Source organism: Strix aluco, chromosome 4, assembly GCF_031877795.1.
Source record: "Strix aluco isolate bStrAlu1 chromosome 4, bStrAlu1.hap1, whole genome shotgun sequence".
NCBI classification, from domain to species: domain Eukaryota; kingdom Metazoa; phylum Chordata; class Aves; order Strigiformes; family Strigidae; genus Strix; species Strix aluco.
The window spans coordinates 121,602,677-121,622,043 of record NC_133934.1 but is presented as its reverse complement, the minus strand read 5'-3'; positions in this window follow the sequence as shown (position 1 = coordinate 121,622,043).

Below are 19,367 nucleotides of genomic sequence, written 5' to 3'. Positions count from 1 at the left end.
TTTGTGTTTGCATGCACACTTATACGTGAACCAGTTTCCCTCCTGCTTTTGCCCTCCTCCCATCTCCCACAAGCAGCTGCACACGAATGTTTCTGCATCACAATCAGCAGCCAGTCCCCAGCAAGTGCTCTTTCTGCTGCCTAATGCTATGAATGCATGTATGGAGGACATGGTTTGCAGCCTCTGCAGGGATACTGTTACCATCAATATCATTGTGCCATTAATATTTAAATGGAAGCATGCTCTGAATTGCACTGGGGTTTTTTAAGCTAATATTCAAGGAGTAGGTAATAGCCTGTAAGCATTGATATCAACTGCATCGGCCAGGCAATGCTGTAATCTTGATCAAAAATAATAATGTCATCCATAACACTGTAAAGATTTATTAGTTGTGACAGATCTATACATTAACAAATCACTACATGGCCCTGAATGCCAAGTAAACAGAGCCAATTTTATAAGGAATAGTAAGACCTTTTGGGAACCCTATTAAGGCGTGTTTCACACAGGAAAAATTTGCTCTGAAAATAATACAGATTTTTGTGTGTGTGTATGAGTGATGGATGGCTGGCTGTCCACTCTTGCTCTTCTGCAGTCAGTATGGGGGTTAACTAGCAAAGCAGAATGGGCCCAATAAGTATATTCTGGTGCAATTCTGGTTTGGGTTCTGATGTAACTTGAACTTGTTCTGATTTGATTCCAATTTCCCTTCTGCAAAACTGCAGGATAGCTCACATTGAGCTTCTTTTGGGAAGACATCACAGTTAGGATGGCTATGAAGCTTGGTTTGACTCCTTCACTACAATTGTTTAAAACGTCCATTCCTTTGATGGCAGTAAGGTGATCTTTTCTGACACTCATTTTGGAAGCTTTTAATGGTTGGATGTACAATGCACAAAGTCAGGAGTTTCCTTGTTATGTTAAGGTTTTAACAAAAACAGTTAAAATAATGGAAAATGTAGACTTACATTATCCATTCATGTTTAGCTCTTTCTCTGTGGTGTTTCCATCTCAAGTGTTCTGGTGGTGGAAACATCCTCAAGAAAGAAAAGACAAAAGTATCTTGCATCTGAGTCCTGTCCCTGAGAGGAATACTGCTAAGTGCAGCCCCTTAAAATTTATGAGAGATTCCATAAATAGCAGAAGATTAAAGTAATAATAACCTGGAAGGGGTTTTTTTTGTCTACTTCCAGGTTGTCATATCTTCATAGCTCATATTATCAGCATTTTCTTCAAAACAGAAACATTCTGAAATGTCCAGAAACATTCTCTCTAGAGTTAGTTTCCTAATATAGGCAGAGCTTTAGTGTCCAGGGAGTTTCTGCTCCTGTCCTCCTGAAGGAACAGCTGATACTGTGGTTATGTCACAGCCTGTACCAGATTTTCTAGTCTCAGTCACTCTTTTCCTTTTCTCTCTAATGCTCTTGTCTTCTAATTCTTGTCTCAGGGATAAACACATAACTCAGTGCTCCAAGATTGGTTTCATTTGTTTAGTTACCCATTGCCAGAATCTCGAGGGTGCTTGTGACCCTGAGGGTTTTGGAAACTTAGCCTCTCCTCTCTTTTGTTGCCCTAAACAATCATGTTGCCTGGAATAGGAGATGATGATCTTGAGGCACAGCATGCAAGGGTGTGAAGGATACAGCTTAGATGCAGCTGAGTCCTCAGCCTAGTGTATCCAGACTTTCTCTTTCCTTCACTCTCAGGGACTGCAGAAACAGCCCACACTGCCTGTTGCTCAGACTGCTTCTCTGTTCCTCACATCTGGACACTGTACTGCAGATCTCTCTCCCCACTACATTTAATATAGTTAATATAGCTGTAGGATGGTGTTTCGACCCAGGTTAACCAGGACCTCTCTTCCTCATTAGTTTAAAAGATATGGCAGGATCAGCTGTACAGACTTTTAACTCACATTTTCTGGAGCATGTAATTTATGGAGTTGTAAGAGATAATATGTTAGGAAAACATATTTTAGAGTGCTCTAACTCATAGGTATAGAGCCCCTGATATTATTGGAGGAATGCATCATAAGTTATGGAGTGCGCCCCTGAGGCAAAATCCAAATATTAAAATCCTCTTTTTACATGTGGGCAAGTGAGACCAGAGTGGTATAGTGATCTGTGTGAGGGCATATGGCTACTCAGTGGTGGAGCTGAGGACTGAACCTGGCCTCCTGATGACACTCAAAGTCCAGGATTGCCTTTTCTACCCATCTCACTCATGAACAGTCTCTTTACACGGTTTGGACATCATGATAAATGTCACATGTAACATTTAATTGATAACTGATAAATTTCTACTTGAATGGGGATGATGTGAGAATACAGAGAAGGGTTGAATATCTTCAGCAGCTTTATTAACTGCGTATTAAAATGTATAAAGGGCAGACAGATTGCTTTTGGAGGTACTTCTGACTGAGAGAATGAGCTTTTGCCTGAGGATTTAACATCCATGACACTGGGATATTAGGAGCAGTGGTCAGGGAAATTGTGAAATGGGACCAAAGCAGCAATTTGGTCCCAGCATTTGGGCCGTGCAGAGACCATGCTAAGGAAATGTGAGATGTTTTGATAGAAAATACCTATGAGGATGTTAGCAAGAAGGCAGATCCAGGCTCTTCACAGCAGTGCATGGTGGGAGGGTGGGAGACAATAGGCACAAGCTGAAACAGGGTAAGTTCAGACTGGATATGAGGATAAACGTTTGTGGACAGTGAAACACAGCAACAGGCTGTGCTGTCCCCATCCTTGAAGATTTTCAAGACATGACTAGATAAAGCCCTGAGCAACCTGGTTTCATCTCACAGCTGATCCTGCTGTGAGCAGCAGGGTCACCAGCTGTCCTATGATCCTGTAGAAATGGGACTGACTTCACCCCAGGGGCCAACCTGGGACCCAGAAGCGGGTTGTTCCCAATAGGAGAGTGAGGATGTACCAGGAGTTATTTAGCAACTTTACAATGGAGTTAGCATGCAAGTAAAGAAACTAGGATTTGACCTTTGCTGACAAGCTTCTCAATATTACCAGTTAATCTTTGTTTTGTCTCCTAGCTAACTTCAGGCCAAAGAAAACCTTTGTACTTCTCTTTGTCCCTCTCTTTCCCCTCCTGAACTTTTTGTAAGGCTGAGAGAGCTGGACATGAGGTTTCTTCTGAATTAAAGAGGGTGCTCAAATGTAATGGCACATAATCATATATGTCCTGTGGCAGGCTTTTGCATATTGCTTCCAATCGCTGCTCGCTCTGCTAGCAGGGCAAGATTAAATACTGTACTGATATCCCCCACGTGGCAGCATCTATGACTAGACCATCAAATCAGTCAGTGACATACCGCCAGTGGAAAAGTCATCAATCTGTCTCCATAGTGACACACCTCCTGCCGAGATACTTCTGGGCAAGGCACAGCCAAGAAGCAAAGTTACAAAAGGTGGTTTTTTTATGCTGCAAACGCTGTTTGTGTTTGATTTTTATGCTTTTTTTTGTTGGTTTGTGGGGTTTTTTTCAAATGGTTCTTGCTGCCACATATGCTTAGATTATTTTTTTCCTCTTTTGTGCACTAGTTTCCCTCTTGCAAAATACATCTATGGAAACAGATGGTGGGTTAGGACCAAAAAAGAAAATTTTTAAAGCTTGAATCCAGGGTGACAATGATGGTACCTACACATTTCTATAATGGGGTCACTTAATGAGAAATCCGCAGCTCCAAATCCCCAGGACTTTTATGTGTGGCCAGGGTTGAAATCCATATCTGATTTCTCCACTCTGAGCTCACCTCTAATAATTAACAACCCTCTGCTGGGTTAATAAAAATACCAGTGCAAGAATCTCATGCTCATTTTACTTATTTTTGGAGCTGTCCATATTAGCACATAACTTAAAAAAAAATCTAGTGTTACTTATTGTAGTATTTGGGAGTTCTGAAAAATTGCCTGCCACTAGAGGTTATTCAAATTCTGTTCTTGATGTATTAGCCTAGACAGTTTTAAAGCCATATCTACAGCAAGTAGTTAGCCATACTGCTGAACAGACATTTTTTTAAATGAACTACAAAGAATAGCCTATTGTGGTTAGCTTATTTTATTTACAGCATTTCACACGGTGTGAACATTAAAAATTTACAGAGTAATATTGATTTGCAGCTCCATCAAACCATTTCTACCCAAACTACAGAACCAAACTGTTTAAGGAAAGGTGTCTTATTCGAATGATTATTTGTGCTGCTCCGAAGGCTGCTCTCTGCGAGGCAGCCATAAATTCACCTCCTGGCAGAAAGTTAAAGAGGAGGTTCAGAAAGTAAATAATTGCCAGGAAGCATCAGGAAGGGAGTCTTGCTAGCGTGTGTGATGCACGGGAGCTGGAGGAGACTGATGTGTCTGATAAGGGTTTAATAAATGCGCTTTCGGTGGGTCCCGCAGCCGGCTGGGACGCAGGGTGGCACTGTTGTCAGCCGCTTGGCCGGCTCTGGAGCATCGCCCGATTTCCGCTGGTGAGAAAGATTTTTTGTCATTTCTGTCGCTCCCCAGATTGAAAAAGCTAACAAATCTGAATAAACCAGAAACCAAAATGATACCAGGTAATGGCACACAACTTTGCAGTGGCACTTCTGCCTGGCAAGCAAGTCGCAAAAGGGAAAAAGAAAAAAAAAAAAAAAAAAACCACCTTCTAAAAATCCAGAAAGTCACAAAAGTCCAAGTAATGTGTTCTTTTTTAAAAAAAAAAGAAAACAACGCACAAATGAAAAAAGTATGTGCTGGAAATAAAGATGCCCTTCTCAACCCCATTAACAGGAACTTAATTAGGTGTAAAATTTATGAAAGTCATTGGAAACGTGATCTTTTTCCCATTAGGAGAAAACTGGGCTAGCTTCAAGTCTGTGGGAGACCTGGGTGATATTTGTATGTAAAAAGATACATCTCCATCAGGAAAGATATATTTGAAACATCTGGTAAAGTTCTTTGGCCAGCGATGTGTATGTCTTGAAAAATATATATAGAATCCTTTTGGTTCCCTACGTACTAGAGACGTGGAATTAAATTGTATTTCATGCAGATGTTATAAACTAGATTACTCAGCTTTCAGTCTCTCTGCTCACAAGTTCTGCTCACGCTTTGGTACTAAACTGCCAGAATTTCAAACGAAATTGCAGTGGTGGGATGACCAAGCTTCACTTGTCAAGAAAAAGGAGATGAAAATCCAGGTATTTTGGAAGTATTTAATTCTGCTGCTGGTAGCCTTTTTTTTTTTTTTTTTTTTTCTCCACACTGTTATAACCCAAAAAATTCTAAAGTAAAACTTTTAGATTTGCACCAGTGCAAGTTACAGCAGGATCAAATTCATCTTAACTCATTTAACTCACTGCTCATATAAACTCACCAGCATAGTAAGGGTCAGAGTCACAGTTAATTCATTTGAAAGCATCCAGAGTGGAGGACAAGAAATTAAGCTAAGATTTCGTAGCTCAGTCTAAGACTTCTGAAAACAGCACTTCAAAAGAAGATCTGGTAAGAGCAGATGAAACTTTGAAGTTTGTGGGTCAAGTCCAGAAAAGACCTGGATGCTGGTGCATGTTATACAGCAGCTGTGAGGAGCTGAAAAGAGATTTCTGAGTAATTTGCAGTAATATGAATGCATGGGTTTCTCACTGGAAGGGCAAGTAGCAACAAGAACAGCCAAGGACAGTGTCTGGTCCCCATGGCACCACCTCCCACACTTGTGGGTTGGCTGTTGGGGGTCTGCCATTGCCCTGGGGGGGGACACACATCTTGGTGGGGTTAGGTGTGGGATCTGTAAAAAGGCAACAGGCAGACAAAGTTAGGGCTGCTATATAGCAGCCTGTTGTTGATCTGTTTGGAGCACTTTGTCCGGTGTCTAAATTAGTGTGTTACTCAGCAGCTTATGGCCAGATCTGAAGAAACTTAGGCTCTCCAAGTAAATATAGGTGATTGAGTCCATGAGTATAATCCATTACCTTCCCCAGCCTAATCTTTTAAGTCTCTGGTAATTTTTTTTCATTGGTGAAGTAATGTCAGCACCTGCAGTTTTGCTCTAGGGGATATATAAGGAGGAAAATTGTCCCTGTGAACACAGAATTGCTTTGGTCCATAAAATGGGGCATCCCAGGAAGGATTTATTATTTGTAATGGTCTTATAAGCGATAGTGAGATAAAAGCAACATGAGATTTGAAACAACATGAGTGTTTTAAGGAGAGATCTGAGTGACAGGAGATAGTGAAAATACCTTTCTTCTCTCTGCTGGCATTTCAGTATGTTCATTGAATCAAAAAAGGTTTGCATGGAGGGGAGGAAACGAAGGGAAGGGAAGGGGGAAGGGAAGGGTAAAAAATCAGTTATAATCTAGGTATACTGCCATCAAAATTAATGGCAGAGATCCTGCTCATCTTTATCAGGCAGATTCAGTCCTCCTAGTGAGACTATACTACAGACCTGGGGCTTGCCTGCAGTCCCACTTCCAAAGGGGTAAAGTGGGGCTGCTTAATTGAAACTCAGGTCATGTCACTGGGAAAATTATTCAGGAGGGAGTCGCATCTCTTCCTGATTCCAATTCTGTATCTTTCACAAAGATCTGACTTAATAGTACAGTCCTGTGTTACCTTGTCTTACAAACCATTAAAAGAGGGAGGGGGAGGAAGGCAATTCATTCTACAGAAGTAGGTCCACTAGAGAGGTATTTAAGTTTTATAAATAGGTCTATAAATAATGCATTTCTATTTCTGCTGGTTTTATTGCTATTGATATGCAATATAGTCCTCTGAGCTTAAATCTGCAGATATTTTTATTACTTGAGGTCATTGCCATGTTGCATTGTACAAATAGTACACTGCATTCACCTCAGCAAATGTTTATTTTTGCATGCCTCAGTGGTTGTCTTGAAAAGGCGATGCATCGGGTGTTATCCAGCTCGTCTACCTGTCCTCAGATTTTGCTAAGTGCATGCTTTTATGGATCAGTTGAAAAGCCCCAATCACTCTGTAATTTAAGATTTTATGCCTGAATGCTGGATGTCATCCTAATAGGTGTGGCAGTGTGTGTGTGTGTGAGGAGGTATAAAAGAAAATAATGCTTTTTTTCTCTGATGGGCCTCTGTGACTATTTCATGATACTGTCTGCACCTTCACTAGTTGAATAAGGATTATTTTGGGCTGAGGAGAGCTGTAGCAGCTGAATAAGATTCAGTCAGTGCAATTAAAACGTTAACATAGGTTGGTTTTAAAGAGGCAATTCCCTTTTTCTCAATGTACATAGAAGGAGAAGAGGTGAGTGGTAGGTGGTCAGCTGCTGGGTTTTATTGTGGAGTACCACTAGTATGCAATAATTACCTCTTCGAGGCTTACTTTAATTGTATTGTTATATATGTCAAGTCACCAAATGAGAGCTGAGACTGCTTGCCTGCTGCTGTGTAACTACCCATCAAAACTTGCAACTTCCATTAAGATATTTGTGTGTTGGTTTCTGAATTTTGCCACATGCTGGCTAGTATATGTATGACCGACCATGGTGTAAAATCACACTGAAGATACAGTGCTTGAATGTTTGTGGTGCAGTAAAATCATGCAGGCACCTCTGTGTTCCCCCCAGGCACTGAGTCTGAGCCAGGCTGGAGCCAAGGTACAAGCCTGCGTATCTGACACCCCAAGCTCTCGTGGCACTGTGGGAACAAAGAGCAAGGCTGTGGTTGAATCCACCTCTTCCAAAGCCATCCAGTGCCCATGCCTGGAGGGTGATGGGAACCGAAGAGATATGCCAATGCAGGTCATAAAGCACTGAGACTGCATTGCCATTTCCAAGCAGTGTCTAATGAAATGAGAAGCTCTTCCCTTTTCCCTTGTCATCACCTCTGTCACGTCATCCCGCAGAGATCAACCCCTAGCTCACAGAAGGCTTTCTCCTAAAAAATATTAACCTTAGCTCTCTCTCATGTCAGTACTCTAATTGAGACTTAATGTATTTACCTCTGCTTTTGTCACCCTCCCTCCCGCTCCCCTTTTATTGGTACTGTGTTGTATTAGCATCCATAAGCATATGCCCTTTCCCGCACATGTCAGATGGGCAGAGTGCTGTCAGTAAGACCTATCATTTATCCAGTGGTGTTCTGGATCATTAGCACAGTGTCGCAATTTCACCCTCCATCCTGATGCTTTCTCTTAAGTAGATTTCACTGCATAAGTCTCATTTTCAAAACGATGGCTTAAGTGCACATGTTAATTGCAAGATTTAATTATACGGCGGCAAAGTTGTGAAATTTTCCTCCTAATTAACAAGGAAAAACTTGGCGCAGGAGGAAGGGTATAATGGGAAACCGCCTTTTGCATTTCATCATTAAAAATTCTCACACATGGTTGTCGCAGTGGTGCGTGCCCTGGCTCATTGACTTCCTTGTGTGAGGATGGATTAGGTGTAGGTGAAGGCTAAGAGGTCCACAGCCAGACACCTGCAATGAAAACGGTGGTGTAGGAGCTGGAGGGGAGCCGAGCACTGGCATTACAAGAGAAATATCCAGAGAGTTTCAGGGAGCTTCTTTTCACAGGCATGTTGACCTGCAGCAAGCAGGGTGAGCCCAAATCAATTTTATACTGAGATTTCTTTCCAAATTGGTATCTAGAGATTCAGTTCAGATTCTTATCCAGTCTCCAGGAGCTACATCCCAGCATTAAATGGGAATTAGAGACTCAGACAAAAAAATGCTTCTTCCACTAGATGAGAATCTGTTTCTATTTCCACAGATCTGCTTCTTCGCCTGCCTGCCTGCCTAATGTGCCTTTTAAAGGTGGTACACTTGGCTTTTTTTCAACTTGGGTTTTTCTTTTTTTAAAATTTTTTTTTCTTTTCTTGTTCCAGTAGCCAGTTCAAATATTTAGCCTTTCTGTTAATTTTCCTTTTTCCTTTCCTCAGAACAGACTCTCAGAGAGGCTGTGTTGGCTAGGAGTGTGAACAGAGCCGACGTCAATACCAGGGAATCAGAAATGAAAGAATATTAGACATTTAATGTCTTCTTTTGATAAGGCTCTCTCACAAGCCCTGTCCTAATCGAGCTGAAGGGGTAAAAAGGGCATAGTTCATATGAAAACTGCATCCCCCCTCTGCCTATAGCTTGTTCTCCTTTCCTTTAGCTTTTGCCATTGCATTATGTCATTTTTTAATTTTATCTTATTGCCCCTGGTGCTAAATGGCTGATGCTCTCAGGCTTTTGAAGCACGCTGCTCTTCCTGGCAGCCTTGGCTCCTTGCACCCAGGTCACTCCCAGGTCTCCCATTACCCAGTTGTCAGTGGAAGAGTCTGAACAATCACCTTTTGGAGAGGGAAGGGCAGCACTGGGAATCCCTGGGAGACTGGATAGTGGGAAGGTCATGGCAACAGGCTACAGCTCTTTCTTTTGCAGGAGCTCAGTGTGGTGAAATGAATCTTATATAATGTTGGAGACCCCATACCACTAGACATTGCAGTGTTTCACGATTTCCAAATAACTGAACACAATCAAAAAGTCGCATTTCTAGAAAATAAAAATATTTTATTCTTCTTTTGTATTTCTTTTAAATCAGAAATTGCATTGTAATTCATAATGCAATATCCCTTCTAAAATTACAATTTGAATCTTTGATTTTGACCTTATAAAAAAAGTTTTCCTGTTTTTTCTTTTTTTCCAGGTGAGCTTTTGTGGAATTCAACACACTCCCATGGGAAGTCCTGAGACTAGTAGTGTGTTTTTTCCATTCATCATGCAGTCACCTTATCTGACATTAGAATTTCACACGCTTTTTCTTTAAGGCACACTGCACAGATATATAACTCTGTATTCTCAGACTTCAGATAATGAATAATCATATTCACGGATCAACCTAATTAGGTAGCAGAGAGCATTGCCTACAACAGAGTGAAAAAGTGTATATATTCACAGCTAGACAACTGTTCATTAGGGGCCTGACCTTGCAGCCATTATTCATGTTGAGTGGTACTCACTTATAGGAGATACTCCTATTGTCTTCAGCATGCATATTACTACATAAAATATCATCTGCCAATGTTATGACTTCCTTAACATACCAATATTTTCCACCTACAATGACACCTGGTGTAAATTATGCAAGCAAATTTTTGAAGAGAAGGCAGCATTGGCAGGAGTGCTGTGCATTTCAACGCATCTGTAGGAAAAATCCCTCCCGATGAATCAAGCCAGTTACCACCCTAGAGCTGAGATAATCATAACTGGCCTTGAGTATGCTCCTAGTCTGTTGCTGTGTGATTTAAATTTTGTTTACTTAACCCTCTTGAGGAAACCTGTCTGACTTCCCAATGCAGAGCAGCAGAAGGAAATGGTCAGTAGACCACACTCCAGCTGATGGGGCAGTTATCAGCAGCTGGGGGCTCATTAACATATTAAAATGCACTAATGCAATTGCAAGCAGTTGTTTCACCTGTCCCTCAGGGATGAATGGATTTGAATTGCAGATTCTTGTTTTCCTTCTCTGGGGCTCTCTGAGTTTCTCTGTCCATTTTCCATCCTCTTAGCCAGGAGGCCTAAGTCCCTCTCTGACCTTGCCTGGTCAGTCTGAGTGCCGCGTGTGCCCCACACACTGGCTGCATGCCACACAACCCTGCATACGTACAAACCTCTGGCAAGGGATGACTGGGAGCAAACTGGTACTGCCAGGCCAGTTCATACACCCATTTCTGCCTGTCCCCTTTCCCTTGGGAATGGACAGGGAAGGGGTTGCATTATTTGGTCAGCTCCCTCCCCGCTGTGTTAGTGGTTAGCCACTTCTCTGTTGCAGTAGAGAATAAGCAGAAGCTATTCATCTTCAGGCCCCCATGTAACAGATCATAACATTATTTCTTATTTCCCAGAGAATCCATTTGATGGTGGAAGGAGTGTATGGAGGCTTCTTTCTCAGAGAGCATACCCAGATGAGGGGTCAGTCTAACATGGAAGAAGTTGTGCTTCTGGGACTGATAATCCACCTGAAGGCCTGGGATATCTAGTTTTTCTTCTCATTTTGCTGCAGACTGCCTGCAGGACCTTAAGTAAATAATTTATTTCCTGTCCTTGCCTCAGTCCCCTATGACATGCTGGAGATCTGTATGCCCCGACAGAATATTTGCTGCCCTATCTCTGCTTTGATTTGCCCTTTTAAGAGAAGTTTTTCAGGGGCAAGGCTATTTTCCAGTGCTGTACTGCTTTGTAAAAAAGGGGGAATTCCTTGCTCAGCTGGGCTGGATAATGAGAAATGGGTGATCTTTTCACTGAACTGGGGTAAAACCCATCTGCCGTGATACTTCTTGATTGCCACACTGCTTCTGACACCATTTCTGCATCCACTGCCGGCACAACCAGATTGCCACCTTGCCTTGCTCTGCAAGCATCTCTGTACCACAGACAATAATAACAAGACAGCCCCTGTATTTGTTTAATGCTTTGCTGTGTGACAGCTTTTCGATATGGGTAAGCTTCATGGAACAAGCAGAGGTAATGAGCTTGTGTATTGGCTTAATATATCAGGCAACAACATTTGTACATACAAGGCACCTTCTAACTACTGTGAGTGGTTTGTGAGCAGCAAAGATGCTATCTACCGCCAGGAAAGGAGGCTGTTTTTAATACGTGAGGCATATCTTGCTGTCAGGTTTTGTCAGAGAAAGGTGGCTTATCTTATCTTGTGATCAGTCATCTCTGAATACAACCATGGACACAGGGAGGTGACCAGGAAGGTGAGCTCCAGAAATAGCTTTTACAGGTAGAGTGGATGTAAGGATTTTGTGCCCGGCAGATCCTCTTCCCTCTTCTCTTTCTCCAGTGAGGAGCTACCCCGAGAAGTATGTTAAAGCTGTTTCTTCTTCAGCTTTATGGGAATGCACAGGATTTGGTATACAGCCGTTGAGCATGCATGCAGGGCCAGGGTGATCAGACAGCAGGTAACAGGGCCCGTGGCTGAATAGAGGTGATGCTGTACAAGCTCCCATGCCCCTGTGAAGCTCTCACTAGCCACTGGTGTGGTTCAGGCTTCTGTTATGTCTGATGAGAACAAGAGCAGAAACATATTCCAACAGTCCAGGAGTTATACAGATGGGACTCTGTGCTCAGACAGGTGCTTTCAAGGCCATCGACATCTGTATTATTGCTGGAAGTTTGGCTATTAAGTATTCTCCTTCTTGCTTTTGCCAATATCAGTCCATGTACACCAGGGGTCTTCTTCTGTTTCATGGGGAATCAGGCAAAACCTTTGGGCCTGATGGTGGTAGAAGATGGTAGAAACTGGAAGTGATCAGTATCCTATTGGTACTCTGTTAAAATGAATCTGGTCTGGATGGGTCAGGCATCTTCTCAAAAGTTCACTGAAACACTGGAAATCTGCATTTGATTTGAAAGGATCAGGCTGTCAAGATGCAGCTAATCCTGGCCAGGATCCTACTGTTGTCCCAGTCTCTGGAGTCAAGCTGATCTTGAGCAATGTGATGTTCTCAGTACCTTCTCTCTTGCAAGTTTTAACTCTTTTACAGTCTTTCCCCTTCTTTCCATTACAGAGGAGCGCCAGGTCTGTGTGAACCCACGCAGATGCCAGGGTAAGGCCCTGATATCTGCCTTGGGGCAGGAGACCCAAGGGCAGCCCAGCACTGGCCCATCCCAGCTAGCTGCCCCTCTCCGCCGTGCAGCCTGCTGTGTCCATCGTTGGGGCTGAGCTCTTAGCAGCTTTCAAATGCTCCTTTCTCACGTTGAGAGGCAGACAGAAAGTGATTGCAGGAATTATCTCAGCCCCATTCATCTCAGAAGGGCTCTCTGTCAGGGTTGTGATTTTCCTGATTCCTTTTGCATAGCACTGGCAATGATACAAAAGCAAAAAAACCACAGAAAACCTCCTAGTCTAAAAAGAGCTGTTGCTGTACGGCAGTCCTGTGATGACTTACTGCCAACAGACATGTGAGTTTACTATAGATCTACTTTAGGTCATAAGTGCAAAAACATATCTCGTTAATATTTAAAGATGCTTAGCACAAAAGCATGCATAATTAAACAGTGCATCAGAGCTGATAATTCCAAATAATTTGTCTTCTGAAAAGGGATTTTTGTAATTTGTTAAACCGGTTTGAAATCTGCAGCTTAGCAGCAGGAGTACGTTTGCATTACAAAATGAATAATTTTAAATCTTGGGCTGTGTCCATCCTTTCTGAAACATGGCATGAGGGAGGGTTTTTAAAAATGCACATAGGTATGGATTCAGCATTGCACAAAACTCTGTGTCTGTCTGATACATATGTCTCATTTTTAAAAGCAAAACTATATTCCTGCCAGGTGTAGCATTGCTTTCTCTCCCAGAATATTTTCACATTCCATGAAGAGCTCATTGATATTAACCATGTCTTTCTCTAGATAACTCAATAGTGAAGGTATGCCTGTAATAAGAATGATCTATTAGTTAGTAAAACAGGTGACATACAAGACAAATACGAAAAAATTAATCGTGTCAGGTACAAGATACAATATACTGTGAGCTTTTCATTAAATCCAAAAAGCTATCTGAACACATTTTCTGCCTGAATGCTAAAAATCTATGAGGAAAGAAAATGTGATTATGATCCATTGCAAACCATGCTCTTCAGAAGTGCCAAAATACAAATTGATGAGTGACCACAGCTATTCTTTAATTTAATATAAGATCAAAAATTAAATGGCAAATGTTTGGGACACACTCAGATCATTGATCACACAGGAGAGTTATTTACAAGGCAAACCTAAAAAAAACTATTTTACAGGTCTCACTGAAGGTATTTCTAGAAGTTACTGAAGTTGTCAGGGTCTTGTTTACCTGTCAGAGTACTGGGAGAGCAAATCTCAGCAGGCACAGCTCTGCTGCTGTGAAGCCTCATTGGCTGTTATTAACTCAGGACTTTGAACTTTTGGCTTAACTCCCTACTACAGAGGTATTTTCTATTTAGACTAGTTGGGAAGAGGTCAGGGAGGTGCACTGGAAACTGTCACATTAAAGTCCTACTCAGTGTTGTGTTTTATGTAACAGTCCAACACTTCACTCTTAATAAGAGTATGAATTAAAGACTGAACTCTGTGTGCTGGGTCCTGCTCTGAAGTGGCCACCACCAGCAGTGGAGGGAGGGAGGGAGGAAGAGACAGTAGGAATTTGCTGTCATAGCTGGAGAATGAAGTCCAGAGAGGTGAATTCAGATGGCATGTCCTGGATGTGGTGGCATGCAGAGTGGATTTAGGATGGATGCAGTTATCTAAACTCAGTTGATCACAAGGGAGCCTTGGTCAGGGCTGCTGTACCCTGATTTAGCAGAGAGTCAGAGGAGAGGGATGAACAGCCACATCACAGCTGCCTGCGAGGGCTGGCCAGTGTTACACCTGACTCTCCTCTGTCTGTGTTGGCCTCAGTACGAAGGCAATGTGAATAGCTCATAATTTTCTTGAACTTAAATGTTCCAGTTACCTATCTGAATATAGCCCAGAGAGACATTAAGGCCAGATCATTAAATATATTTAGTTAAATAATTACTACTTGCACATATAATTTAAAAAAAGAAAAACAAAGAGGGAATTTGACTATGTTTGACCTGGCTCCTTTGGCACCAGAAAAGCAGATGATTAGATCAAAGAAGTGGTGCTGAGGGACCTGTATCTGTGCTATATTTGGTTCAGGGGTTTTACTTTGTGCTAGATTTTGTCTGGTCCCAACGGCTGAACATCCTCACCAGACCTGTGATTCAAGGCTACCCAAAGGACTACATACTGGTGCAAGCCAAGATGTCCCCATTATGGAGTGCATCGATAGCACATGTGGAAGGCAGCTTTTCTCCAGAAGGAATCATGGGCATGAATCAAAACTGCTCTGTGAACTGAACCAGCCTGTAGCAAGCAGGACCAAACAGGGGATTCACTTCAAAACAGCAGCATTGCTCAGAGCTCACCACTGATGCAGATGCAGCCTGGTGCCTACCTTTCATCATCTGGGCACAGGGAGCTGTGCACAAGTGGTGAGGAAACCTGTGTGACTGAATGTGTAACTTTTGGCTCTACCACAAAACTACACTGGTCCCAAATATACACTATGTAAAGTTTAACTTGTGAAGAATATGCATTTTACATATCGTCTATGAGGAAGAGACAAGGCTTTCCCATCCAGCCACTGTAATTTATTGTTCCTCTAATTCCCTGTCTCCTGTCGCTATAAGTTGGATGCTCTGGGAAGCCAAAAACTAGTCTGACTGCTAATAATACCCTTCAGACTGGCCACAAGGGGATAATCAAAGGCTGCATAATGTGGCATGTACTTCTCTTAGAGATGACGATATTCTTCAGCTAGCAAGCCACAGAATGACGATGATGATGTTAGTGGGACCACTGAGTTTGTTTCTTTGACATCAATTTCTGATTTTTTGAGGGCAATAGCCTACATTGACTACATAATGCCAGAGAGAGAGAACTTCCTGATATTTTGCAAAAACTAAATATGAACACTAGGAATTCATCTTTTGGGCCTCCTTAGAGGGAAGTCTAGAGACAGCTTTCTCAATCAGATTTCTACTTTGGCGCAACATCTCTTCAATATATACTTATCTTATGTGGAAGAACAGGAGAAGATGTACTGCCTGGTCCTACTCCATGTCTGCCATAAGCAGTGGAAAAGGGACTAGAAGGGAGAAAACATAAAAGCACCTTTGTCCCCTTGCCACCAAATACTTTAGACTGACCAATCCAGAATGCTCCAGAATTCCAGTTTGTGTCTTGGTTTAGTGATTATTAGGAAAGACACAGAATTATAAGCTTTGAATCTAGATTTACATTTCAGTTTTCTCAAAGGAAAAGAGATTTTGGTTCCACTCTTTCTTCATTGTTCTTAACTTGGGATGCTGCCAAAATGACAGTATTACTGTCACACTGAAAGAGCCCTGAATATCCTGTTGGAAACCACAGACCTGCATTCCATATGTATTAATAAGATTCATCATTATTATCCTGCAAATTCTTCCTGGACAGTGGTATAAAACATAGCACCATGGTTTACATTTCTTGTTAAAGTATGGCCAATGGCTCATCAGGAGATGTCAGATGTATATGTTTCCAAGTTGGATTTTCTCATTTCTGTCTCCATCCCCCATTATTATTTTTTTTTTCTAATAAAATATTTTAAACTGGGTTCTTTAGACAGCACCAGGGATATACAGGGAGGCCATGGGACAGCTATAGAGCTTTCATGAGTCAGCTACTTCTTTGAACTCTGGGAGTGGGATACAGCTTCAGATTAAGACACCTGAACATAGGGTATGTCCTTGTAGATGCCAGCTTGTGAGCTAAGCATCTAAACGCCTGTTATAGAAAGCAGAAGTTCACTTTAGTTGCCCTCTGGGATGACCTAAAATAATATCTGCTTGACCTCCAGTTGCTGCTACAGAAAAAGGCAGGTCCTTTTTCTTACCTACTCCTGCAGATGTCTTGGGTATTTTAGGATGTCTGAAGTGGTGCTAGACATTCATGTCTCCTCCTGATACCCAGATATTGATAACAAATGTTCAGATGCTTATAAGTAGACACATGTATTTACATGTCCTAATCTGAAATTGAATCTCAGATATATCATTGTGCTTTGGTTTTGCATGCTTCCATCCCACCCTGGTGTGGCTGGATCTCTCTTGGTCAGCTTTCCCCTAAAGCTGTTTCCTCAGGCCTGCACTGGGTAGAAAGGCAAGGCTTTCTACCTAACTGAGATTATGGACTGATGATGATTTATGATGATTCACTGCTTTCGGCTGCTTGTCCCTGGCTGGAGGTCTGAGGCAGTGGGAGGAGAGCATATGGGCACTGTAAGGCCACTGCTGTGCTAAAGCACGCCAGGTTTGCTTAAATCAGTCAAGGGATTAGCAGTTCATGCTCAGAATTACAGTATCTCTGGCAAGAGGAGGATAATTGATTCAAACATGCCAATTTGCCTGCAAGGAATTGCCTTAACATATCACTAAGTGATGCAGTTAAATGTTTTTTCTCTTCTGCATTTGCAGCTGCCTCTTGGTTCCTCTTCTCCACCCACCTCGTGGGAGCCGAGGGCAGACATGGACCATCTGAACCATTCTGGCAGTGTCTTCTTCTGGATGCCCTCCTACAGGTGTCCCTTGGCATTGGGACTGAGGGTCTTGTCCTAACCTGGGCTTTGTGTGTAACCAAGCACTTTCTTGGCACTGAAGAGAGAGTCAGCACTGTGCAAGCACATGAGCAGTTATGATGCCAGCTGTGAAAAATCACAATTTAACTAATGCTAGAAATAACTTACTAATAGTTAACAACCTCCCTTCTTGCCAGCCTCTCCTCCCTTAGAGACTCACTGAATCACACTGTCCAAGGCCAGGAGGAGCCATTTCACCACCCACTTCAACCTGCTGAGCTTTGCAGGCCATCTGTTTCTCAGTTAACCCTGCACTGACCCAGCTAAGCTGTGCATGGCTCAAGCACATTTGCTTTCATGGAGCCATGACCCAAAAGGCAGGTCCAGAGGGTGCAGACATCCTGCTGGTCCTCCTGAGGAATGCCTCCCCTTCCCAGTGGTGGTGTGCCTGGGTCTCCATGGATTTTACCCATCATTAACCCCTGCGAAGCTGAGCAGGCCGAGCAGAGGCTTTGTCATGGGGCAATGTCTTATTGCCAGCCTTTCTGAATAGAAGTGCATGGAAAGGGTGGATAAAAGACCATCCAGGAGAGAAATATTTTCATACATACTCTATGTCTTCTAACCTAGATGATGCTTTGAGCCTGCTGCCAAAATCCACTTAACACATTGCACTAAACTTTGTCTCCCAAACTGCAAAAAGTCTCACTCTGGGCTTCTATTACTGTCTCCTCCACAGTGAAATGTTCTGCATGATTTAGTTGGCAAAGCACCGAGAAAGAATACTACAGGTTGGGACAAGTTTTATTCCAGAGTTTACCTATCTAAAATGATTAATGCATGCTTAATAACTTCAAAGATTTCCCATCTCTTCAGAAGGAGGGGGTTTCTTCAAAGCTTTCAGACAGAGAGTCTCTCTTTCGAATTGATGAAGGAATGGTCCCAGTGGAGATTTTACATTGCCAGTATGTACTCCTTCAAAGATTTCATTGTTGGCATGCTGTATTTGAAGATTTCCTGCCCTCTGTTACCCGTTCATTTCATTTTTCAAAAAAAGAAAGAGAAAAAGAACAAGAAAATCATATCATTGGGTTCTCCTTCAAAGCAATTTTATGTCACATCTCTGAACCCTGGAGAGGAACAGCATACATCAAATTTAGGCGTTTGCTGTAGTGTAATTAGCATCTCTGAGGAAAAGAGCTGCCCTTTCCTAGAAGATTTGTTTTTCTTACTGGGAACTGTCTTTGATGTGCTTTGATTCAATTGCCAGATCATTTTTCAGATTAAATGCTGAACAATAAGTAATTCTTCAGCAAGTTCATCATTCAACTGGAAGGTTTTTGGATCAAGGAGACACCCACTCATAAGTCTAGAAGGATTTAAAGGTGCTTGCAAGAATATCAGAGCAAAAGCTTCCAGAATTTTTAGACATGCGTATCACATGGAGTTGCTAAGACTTGTTGTTTCCTAGCTGTTCATGGAAAGAGATATACAATAATATATTAACTCCTGGAATGCATATTTTAAAAGTTTGCAAGAACTGCAGAAATTTATAGCTGCTTCACTTCCACTACCCAGTCCTATCAATATAGTTTAAAGTAGATCTGAGAAAGATATAATTCTTCTAATGGTTTAATCAATGTACGAACACTGCTTTTACTCCTATTTTCCCCTGTGTAATAAATTGTTAATTAATGTGTGTCAGAAATACACAAAAAAAAAGTCCCATCCTGTATAGTCTGCTGAGAAAAGGTTATTCCTGAAACTGTACATAAATCTGTGCAAACTGGTAGAGCTCAGATTCCAAAGCATACTCAGAGGTGTCCAGATCCCAAATAAACTGTAGTGGTCTGTTGTTTTGAATGCCTATTCTCTCTAGTTGTCCTTTGTTTTGCCCAGTGAGTGCATTCATCAGCTCTTCATGGCTCAGTAATTCATGAAATTCTCTTTCCATTAAAAATAAATACTGCATTTTATATCCTTGGGATGGACCCCATATTTGATTGTCTTTTCTATGGCAGTGTATATTGAAAACTATAAAATTATAATACAACTATTAATCCGCTGTATCTGCTTGTACCTAATTTTTATTAAAAATGTATTGTGCTCCAGCTGGCTCATAAATTACAATGTGGTTGAAAAGGCTCCAGTTGGATTACTTCTGAAGGAGAACATAATGAAATAAAGAAAGGCTTACTGATTAATATTTTGACTTTCTATACAGTGTTACTAAGGTAGCAGCTTGAT